Genomic DNA, 11,132 nt, shown 5'->3' on the forward strand with positions numbered 1-11,132 from the left:
GTTTTGTTTAAGATTCTTTCAAAAAAAATAATATAGGGTTTTAAAATTTTAATGAATAATGCAATTTTTTTGTCAAATTGGTTGCAATTGGGTTCTTGATTAGATATATATTTGCATGTTTCTCTTGCAGGAAGTCAACCCATTCACCAATTTTTTCTTTGAACCCTTGTTTTAGGATTGTCCACCAAGTGTTTGATAAAATTCCTCAAAGAGTTCTCTCTTATCATTGGCCACTGTTTTTTAAATATGTCTCCTAGAATGAACATAAAGGTCTTAGGACTAGTGGCACTACCAAACAAGGTCAATCCTTAAATACCACTAGTTTTGAAAATGCTTCCTTTCAAGATCCTTAAGCCCTTGAACTTTTCAATAGTTTTTTATAAACAAAACCCCTTCAAACTGAACGTACCAACGATCCAAACTTTTTTATGTGGGGATTATCAATTTCCTATTTTTGAAGCTTTCGTCACTTGGGATTGGTTAGACTTGTTTAGCATTCCTCCCTTGGTTAAAGTAGGGATTTTTGAAGCTCAATTGATCAACCAAAACTGTTTCCAAGAGGGGGAGAATTAGCCTTTTTAAAATTTTGAGAATTTAGGAGAAATGATATGAAAATTTGCTCAATCATTTATAGTGGTTCAACTCCTTAAATGAAGTTTACATCCACTATCTTGGCTCCTCAATAAGGATTTCTAACAAATTTACTAATTTTTTTTTCTAGGCTTAAGAGTAACCTTTACAAATTCTCTATCTTTTACAATGGCTAAAATAGAATCGAAAGCCCCCTTTTCAATAAGGATAAAAGATTATAAACAAGAAACCTCTCAATAGAAGGTGTTTACACAATTTAGCTCACTAAACCACTCTATGTACAAAAGAAAAGGAAAAAAATAAGATTGAAAGAGATTTTCTCTTGATGTAGATTGCTTGGATAGGTGTTGTAACATGCTTTAAGTGTCTTGAACTTCATTTTATATGTTGGAATGTGTTTGTGTCATTTCTAGCCGTTGGAGATGTTTTGCAGCCGTTGGGACTTAATTGTAGCAAAATAAAACTGCCCAGACCATAGAGTATCGATACTCGGGCATGGAGTGTTGATACTTTACTAATAAAACCTAATCGTTTTTTAATCTTTGGGCTGAGATTATTGATACTGAGGTCATGGTATCGATACTACTATACATAAAGTAGTATCGATACTCCTTTGAGTATTGGTACCAAAAGTGCCTGCTGGAATCTGAACACATTTAAAACCAATAAGCAGTATCGATACTACTATGAGGGTATCAATACTTTTCTTACCTTGGGTATCGATACTACAAGAACGATATTGAAACTATCCATGTGGTATTGATATTGTAAGAACGATATCAATACATCTTTCTAGAAAATCATTTTTGTGTTCTAATTCAAGTTTTATGGACTTTGAATTATTTTTGAAAACTTTGAATAAACTCAATTCAGTCCAAAAATATTTTACCCTTAAAATTGTTATATCAAAATAGGTTCAACAATTTCCCCTTTTTTTTATATAACAAAACATTTGAAAAATGGCATTGGAAAAACTCCCCCTTAATAAAACATTTAATGAAAAGAGAAATATATTGGAAAGATATTATAACTCCCTCTTTTTCATTTTTGAAATTGAATTTTTCAAAACATATACCTCTCCTGATTTTTGTTATATAAAAAATAATTCAATCATTGACGTTCAAAGATAACAATAGAGAGTAAGTATAAATTTTAATATAAATCATTTGAAAAATCAAAAACTCCCCCTTAACAAATGCATTCCAAAAATATTTTAAAATTTTGACTTTAAAAGCTTGACACTTAAAAACTATTAAATTTCAACAAAGATGAGCAAACATGTTAGTAACACATGAAATTCAATAAATCCAAGTCTATACTACTTTATGCAATATTAACATTAGACATTAAAGTTCATATGCATAAAGCTATCCAAAAATGTCATGTTTTTAAAAATTGATATCAATTGTTAGAGAGACATCATTTGCAATAAAACCATATTCATAAACATTTAACTTTAAGGTCAAAAATAAAATTTTGTAAAAACAAAACATTAAAAGAAAATTTGACCAAAAACATTATGATGAACTAAAATTTGATAAAAATTGTTGAAACTTGAAATGTTCACCATAACACATTTTAATATACATGAGATGAAAAACAACATATAATCATTTATGCTAAAAAACTCATGCATGTATTAAACAAAATAGGCAACCAATTATGCAAGATTAAAAACATTAAGTTTTGAGGTTACCTATTCCTCATTTTGTGTGGCTAGAGCATTTGAATTTCTTCACTTTTGTTACTATTGCTCCCACACACATACAAGGGACATTTACTTTGTTTTTGGTACCCAAATTTCTTTGGGTCCTTGAATGTTAGTTTTAACACCCCTTGTTCCCTTAGGAACCTATACTTGTCTAATTTTAAAAAATTTTATTTTCTTTATAGGACAAACATGTTCCATGTGAGCATGGAAATGACAATGTGAGCATTTTGCCATTTTTAAACATGATGAATTGTTTCGAGAATTTTTTTTTCTTTTGTGAAACATTCAAGCTTAACTTTCAATTCAAAAATTTCTTTTTCTAAATCATTGATTTTGATTTCTGAAATCTCAAAATCATTGTTCAAAATTTCATTTTGCTTTTCAAAATCCAATTTTACTTTCAAAAGAAAATCATTTTCAACTTTAAATTTTGAAATCAATTCCTTATATTTGGAATTCAATGTCTCAAATTACAAATATAATTCATCATATGCTTCTTGTAACTCTTTAAAAGAATAAGAATTTAAATCATAAGAGTAAGAAGTTACCCTTGAATCTTCTTCGATGGCCATGAGGCATAATTTAGCTACTTCATCATCGAAGTTTTCTTCATCACTCCAAGCTGCCAAAAATGCCTTCTTTTTTATGGATCTCTTGTTCTTTAGAAGAGGATAATCATATTTGACATGCCCCGCTCTTTGGCACTCAAAGTACACCGGGGAACCCTTATTCTTAATCGATTCATGCTTCATTTATTTTCCTTTAGAAGACATGAATTTTGTGAATCTTTTAAAGAGCTTGGACATCTCTTCATCTTTATCCACCTCTCACTTAAGTCTTGATTACTCTTATTGGTGAATTTGAAGGCGATTCCCACTTCATCTTTTTCTTGTTCTTCTCTTCTTCTTCCTTCTTCTTTTTGGATTTTTACCTCATGGGTGAGTAAAATATCGATTAGTTCATGAAGGGTGTATAACTCTAAGTCATTATCTTCTTCAATGGCGTTTCCTTGCCTTCCCATGATGTAGGCAATAAAACAAACATCTTCCTCACTACTTATTTATTGGGATAAACCTTTCCAAAGTTCTTCAACTAGTTTATGATTGAAGTGAACCGATCAAACATCATTTGAATGTCTTCATCGGGCTTCATCTTGAAATTCTCATAGTTGAGAGTGAGAATATCAAGCTTAGACTTCTTCACTTGGCTTGTTCCTTCATGTGTCACCTTCAACTTGTCCCAAATCTCCTTAGCATTAGAGCATAGAAATACTCGATTATATTCATCTGGGACTAGCTTCTTGTCTTCATTGGTCTAACCATTTCGATTTCTTGGAGGAACAAGAGAACTGTTGATGATGGCATCCCAATCAACAAGGTCAGTGGCTTGAATGAAAAACATAATCCTATTCTTCCAATAGGATTAGTTGTCACCATTGAAGTAAGAAGGCTTATGAATGGAGTATGAATATTCAAGGTAGTATGTGTCGGATGTTGAAGTCATCTTCTCGGTTGCGTCGAGAATTGATAGAGAGATTCAAGGATCTTCACAAGATTGTTAAATCGTCGATTTGTGACCCACTATGATACCAATTGTTAGGATTTTTTAAGCTCAATTGATTAACCAAAATTGTTTCCAATAGGGGGTGAATTAACATTTTTAAAAAAAATTGGAATTTAGGAGAAATGATAGGAAAATTTGCTCAATGATTTATAGTGGTTCAACTTCCTCAATGAAGTTTGCATCCACTATCTTAGCTCCTCACTAAGGATTTCTAACAAATTCACTAATTTGTTCTTTCTTTTTCTAGGCTCAAGAGTAACCTTTAAAAATTCTCTATCTTTTACAATAACTAAGATAAAATTGAAAACCCCTTTTCAATAGGGATAAAAGATTGTAAACAATAAACCTCTCGAAGTAAGGTGTTTACACAATTTAGCCCACTAAAAAACTCTATGTACAAGAGAAAAGGAAAAATAAGATTGAAAGAGTTTTTATTTTGATGTAGGTTGCGTAGAAAGGTGTTGTAACCTTATTCAAGTGTCTTAAACTTCATTTTATATGTTGGAATGTGTTTGTGACCATTTCTAGCCATTGGGGACTTAATTGCAGCAAAATAAAACCACCCAGACCAGGGAGTATCGATATTAAGGCTTGGAGTATCGATATTTCACTAATAAAAACTGACCATTTTCAATCGTTGGGCTGAGAATATCAGTATTGAGGTCATGGTATCGATACTCCTTTGAGTATCAATACCAAAAATACCTACTAGAATCTGAATACATTTAAAACCAATAAGTAGCATCGGTAATACCATGAGGGTATCAATATTTTCCTTACATTGGGTATTGATACTACAAGAACAATATCAATACTGTTCATGTGGTATATATATTGTAAGAACAATATCGATACTTCTTTCTAGAAAATCATTTTTGTGTTCAAATTCAAGTTTTATGGACTTTGAACTATTTTTGAAAACTTTGAATAAATTCAAGTTTTATGGACTTGGAATTATTTTTAAAAACTTTGAATAAATTCAATTGAGTCCACAAATATTTTTCCCTTAAAATTGGTATATCAAAATAGGTTCAACAGTTAATCCTAACCTTGTTCGTGCTTTTTTCTTCAATGTTATCCTAGTACATGAGGAGGATAATAGTAACAACGTTATAGGGATTAAGTCATTCTTAATGGGTAAGACTTTCACTCTTAGTCCCACTTCAATTGTCTTATTCTTAAAATAAACAATGATGATGGTCCTTTTAAGGATACTATTTTTGTTCCTATGGAGAGATTTCAAAATGATAGCCCTTTCTTTCTCGAGTTCCTCGATCATCTCCTTTTACTCCTCATAACATGGTTTTTCCTTCCTTCAGGTGCTAAAGCTACTGAATGCGCACTTGTGATTATTGGCGGTTTTATCATATCAAGAACAATACCGTCCTAATTTTGCAAAGATAATTTTCTTAGAGCTTGTCGATATTGCGTCTAAAGGGACAAACTATGGAAAAAAAGTTCCCTATAGTTGTATCCTTAGTTACATCTTTAGGGATAAGCTTAAAGTGTCCACCATCAATGACCCCTCAATTTCTCTCATTAGTATCATCGATCTCAAATCGGCCCACAAGATCAATTGGGATTTTGATGAAAGAACCAATGAGTGGCGTACTTTTAGATGACATCTCTAGGATGTCGTTGATGAACAAGAAAATGAAATGAATGAGCCACCAATGCCCCCACCTCAAGAGGAGATATCAACGAAGACCATGTTTGATTTTATTATTCAAAGCTTCGGGAACATAAATGCTCACTTGGATGCTCTTAAGAATTATGTTCATTTGATACGTCATCATTTGATGTCCTCCTATCCTTCTCCACCACATCGAGAAGAATATACATATTTTTTATGCTTTTAGGACTATTGTATTATGACTTGCTTTCATGCACTCTATGGATTTTATTTTAGCACTTTATGTTGCTTTGTCTTTTATACTATTTTATTTTAGTACTTTATGTTTGAACTACTCTTTTGATGAATTTATGCTTATTTGATCTTATGAACTTGTTTATTTTATGTTAAGCATGAATTTGATCTTATGTTTATTGTTTAATATTTGAGTTCCTTATTACACTAACATATTTTCTCTTTTGAAGCTAAATTAGATTTTGTTATAACAAAAATGGAGAGAAATATGTGTAAGTAAAATTTGCTAGCCAAAAATTATTTTAGGGGGAGATTTTATTTTTAACAAAACTAGATTCACAAATCATTTTTAAAGCTAAAGCAAATTTTCACAAAGGTTTTTTTAATATAAAAAAGGGGATATTGTTGAACCAACTCTTGATTTTTATATAGTCATAATGCAACAAAAATAACCATAATGTTTGATAGTATTATCAAATATACCCTTATTTGTTTTACACATTCGACCACTCAACCTTTTATTTTGGGTCAAAAAACACCTTCGGTGGATGGAAACCGTTAATTAACTAACGGTCAATGCCTTATTCTGACCAAGCATGTACACATGACGTGTCTAGTCCAACCAAGAGGAAATGAAGCCACATCAGAAATTTTATAAATAAAATTTAAAATTATTATTATTTATATTTAATTATTTATAACTAATCAGAGAGTAATACAAGGAGAGGAAACAAACCTAGGCAAAGGTTGTGGAATGACATGAGTTTTGCCACTAGACCAGGCTTCTTACTTGGTTTAATAATGAAACAAAACCTATTTAATAGATACTTAATTTGAATGTAATGAAAAAAAATTAAAACGTGTGTTTATAACCTCACTTTCCCCTCCACCCCGATTATTCCCAAAATCCTCTCATAATCTCATTTTCCCTCTACGTAATTATTCTTCTTTACTTAAAGAAAGCACCAACACTGGCAACAGCACCAGCAGCTCCGACAGCTCTGGTGACACCAATACTGGCACCTCCCGGTCCAACGAACTTCACAAAAATCCTCAAAAAAGTCGGCCAATTCACCCTGTTCATCCGTCTTCTAAAAACTACACAAGTAGCCTAGCTTATTGGTCAGCTCAACAACTCAAACAATGAGATGACCATTTTCGTGCCGACGGACAACGCCTTCTCATGACTTAAATCCGATACGTTGAATTCTCTCAACGATGAACAAAAGGTCGAGCTGGTGCAATTCCACATCATACCGATGTACCTCTCGTCATCTCAGTTCCAAACTATTACTAACCTTTTGAGAAACTAAGCCGCTGACAGTGTCGATGGGAAGTTCCCTCTCAATATCACCACATTAAGAAGCTCGGTGCTTCAACCTATACAAATATTTTCTCCTAAGCCTCCAGCTCTGGCGCTGACGCTGGTAAAGTTGAAAAAGAAGAAGGTTGTCGTCGTTGCCGATAGCCCTGATGATAAACCCCCTGCTGATAACAACTCCAAAGCGGCGATCACCATGCAAAATGTAACCATGTTTGGTGTTGCTGCTGTAGTTGCTTCATTTTATTTGTAAACATGAAAGTGGTAAAGGAAGAAGATAGTGATTTTGATGGTCTGGATTAATATTCAATGGTGGTGATCAAGATGTTGGTTTTGTTTTTTCATTTTCAATATTTATCATTATGAAATTGAATTTCGATATGTTTTATAGTTCTTTGTTTGTTGTGTTAATTTCATTTCTTTTTGTTTTGAAATCTCATTGCAATATTTTTTTTCTGGATTATTTCATATGCTGAATTTGAATAATTACGTAAAGGGAAAATGAGATTATGAGAGGATTTTGGGAATAATTGAGGTAGAGGGGAAAGTGAGATTACAAACACGTGTTTTAATTTTTTTTTTCGTTACATTCAAATTAAGTATCTATTAAATACGTTTTGTTTCATTATTAAACCAAGTAAGAAGCTTGGTGTATTAGCAAAACCTGTGCCATTCCACAACCTTTGCCTAGGTTCGATTCTACATGTTACTCTTTGATTGGTCATATATAATTAAATAATAATAATAATTTTAAATTTTATTTATAAAATTTCTGACGTGGTAATGCCACGTAATCATTTCATCTTAGCTGGACTAACCACGTCAGCACCCCAGTCTATGTGTACATTCTTGGTCAGCATTAGACGCTGACTGTCAGTTGACTAACGATTTTCATCCACCGAGGGTTTTTTTACCCAAAATAAAACGTTGAGTGGTCGAATGTGTCAAAAAAAACAATGAGGTATATTTGACAATATTGACAAACGTTAGGGTTATTTTGTTGCATTATGCCTTTTATATAACATGAATTTTTAAATGATTTAAGTTGTTAAAATTTGCATTTCACAATTTTATAAATAATGTGTCATAAATGATTTTAAAGTGTTTTAAAGTGTTTTTAAATGTGAAAAATAATCACAAGTGTTCTCGAGTAATTTTACAAATTATAAGTATTTTTTTAAAGCTTAAAACACTTATATTTTAGCCAAAAACCCTCCTAGTCTCGAGACTAGTATGCCAGTTTCGATACCAAAATCCCAGAAGGCTTATAGTCTCGAGACCATGGTCCTAGTATCGATACTCATTCAAACAATATTGATATTAATGGTTTAACGACTATATATTTGACCGTTAGGATGCTAGGTCTCGGTACCAACATCCCGGTATCGATACCAACATCCCGGTATCGATACCAAATGTGCAGGTAAGTATTAAATGCTCAAAATTAATGATTCCAACTGGACTAATCTATCTCGAACAACTCTAAATGGGTAGATTGATGTTAGAAGACATAAAAGAGACCAAGATTCAAATGGAGAACAACAAGAAAGTCAGTTGCAAGATCAAATCAACATCAATAGAGTTTTATAGCAAAAATTGTCAAATTCTTTGTAACATATTTGTGAGCTATATTGTTAAATTTGCTCAAGTGTGATTTTTGGTGAATGCTTAATTTGTGCAAACACATTTACCTTTGTGAAGTTTTTCTTTTATTAGCTAAATTTGTAATTACACTTTGGAAGAGTGTGTATTCAAGGTTTTGAGTATAAACCTTGAAATGTTTGTAAGGTTACACATTGTCCTTAAAGGTTTGCAAATCTAGTGGATTTGAGAAATCCTTAATGTAGATGCTAAGGTAGTGGATGTAGTATTTGACGTAGAAAGTCGAACCCCTCTAAATACTTTGTGCAAAAGTTTAATTTTTGATAACTTCCACCATAGTTTTTTAAAGGCCAATTGACCCCTCTTGGCTATTTTGGTTGATCGATAAAGTAAACATATTGTAAGTTACTCGCATCAATTCACATATCTGGTTATATTTTGATACAAAATTTATAAGATTCGACTAATCCACCTAGAGTACTTTGTATAAGTGTTAATCATGTGACTATATAATATAATATAATATAATATAATATAATATAATATAATATAATATAATATAATATAATATAATATAATATAATATAATATAATATAATATAATATAATATAATATAATATAATATAATATAATATAATATAATATAATATAATATAATATAATATAATATAATATAATATAATATAATATAATATAATATGTTTTTAAAAATATTTTTAATTTTTTAATAAATTATAATTTATTATTTTATAGCTTAGGATATATATTTAAATTTTATAAAATGTTTAATAGTATGTTTAATATTTTTAATATATATATTTAACTTTTTAGTAATTTAATTTGTGTTCTTAATATTTTTTATATTTAATTTTTTGAATATTAAAAAATTATATTTTAAATTCAAGATAATTTTTAATTTTTTTAAAAAATAAAAAAACTCCTAAATTAAAAAAAAATTTTGATCCTCAAATAAAATTAAAAAAAAATCAATTTAACTCGGCTGTCATCGTGGACAGTCATCTCAACATTGTAAAACATCATTTCAACCCATAACGGTCAACGATAAAAAAATTGATCAAATGATCATATTAGTTTTATTTTCTATGTTGAATAATTATATTAAAGAAAAAATAATTTGATAATCATATTAATATTTTTAAAATTTTATCCAAACATTTGGCGAAATAAGATAGCAATTATTTTCAATTTTTAAACTGAATAAATATACATTTGATTTCGTTACTAATGTTAGTCTATCAGTTTGTTTTAAAGGATCTATATATAAATTTTAAGGTAAAATATTTTAGAAGTCACTAAAATATGTATATATATATATATTAAATATTATAAAATAATTATTAAACTTTTCAATTGATTCATTAATATTTATGGTAAGCTACATGTTTAGTATTTAAATTATATTCTAGTTCAATTTTTGTACCTAAACTTATTTTTTTTTTCAAAATCATACCTAACATTAACATTTAGTTTAGGTTTTATTTTGGTATCTTACCATTAAAAACATAACAATGATGTTGATGTGTCGCCATAAGATAATGTTACATCATTATCAAAAAATAAAAAATGACATGTCATCAATTTTGTTATTTTTTATCGATGAAATAAATTGAAACAAAAACTAAGCGGTAGATATAGTTTTAAAAAATAAAGTTTAAATACTAAGACAAAACAAAACTAATAGTTTAAGTATTAAATATGTATTTTACTATAATACTTATCAATATGTTATAAAATTAATTTTAAACTTTTTTAACTATTACAAAATAATCTTTAATGAAATAAAAAATTAAGTAAAATATACAATATATCATTAAACCCTAAGCCATTTATATCCTTGAACTTTTAATTTTATTAGTTATATTTTGTTAATAATAACATTGAATTTTGATTTCTATTTTAATAATACTACCATATCGTTAAATCAATTACGACATATTAACGTGACTGGCAGACATCGACAATGATACCACATCAAAATGATATTGTTTTGTTAGAAAAAAAATAAAAATTAAATTACTTTTCGTTAGACAAATAATATATATAGTAAATTGAAGTCTTAATACACTTTTAGGTATTTGAACTATTCTTCAAAATGATTTTTAGTGTCTAAAGATTTTTTTCACTGAAAATAAATGCCTAACGTTTTTCTGTTACACTTTTAGGTGTCTAGCATAATATTTTTTTATTTTTAATAATAAAAATATTATTTTAAAAAATATTCAAAAAACTAATCCCACGACGTGTTTCTCCCTACCATCCCCCACTTCGATGACTACGAAAGATTACCATCGACTGGATTTTTTTGGAGCATGGCGAGGAACTCAATGGTGACGGTCGTATAATATACGACCAACTGTAGCTGTCAGAATCGTTGAAAAAAATGAAGAAAAACTTAAAAAATCGACAACCCTTCGTAAGACTTTTCACAACGATTGACGCAATTTCATGGTGGGTG

General features: G+C 29.7%; 1 pseudogene; it reads left to right on the plus strand.

Moving 5' to 3' along the window:
* The first annotated feature begins 5,523 nt into the window (after nucleotides 1–5,523).
* LOC120143897 lies at nucleotides 5,524–7,465 on the plus strand (annotated as a pseudogene).
* Nucleotides 7,466–11,132: the final 3,667 nt, after the last annotated feature.

This window comes from Hibiscus syriacus, unplaced genomic scaffold, assembly GCF_006381635.1.
Source record: "Hibiscus syriacus cultivar Baekdansim isolate YM2019G1 unplaced genomic scaffold, ASM638163v2 tig00110864_pilon, whole genome shotgun sequence".
In the NCBI taxonomy this organism is placed as follows: domain Eukaryota; kingdom Viridiplantae; phylum Streptophyta; class Magnoliopsida; order Malvales; family Malvaceae; genus Hibiscus; species Hibiscus syriacus.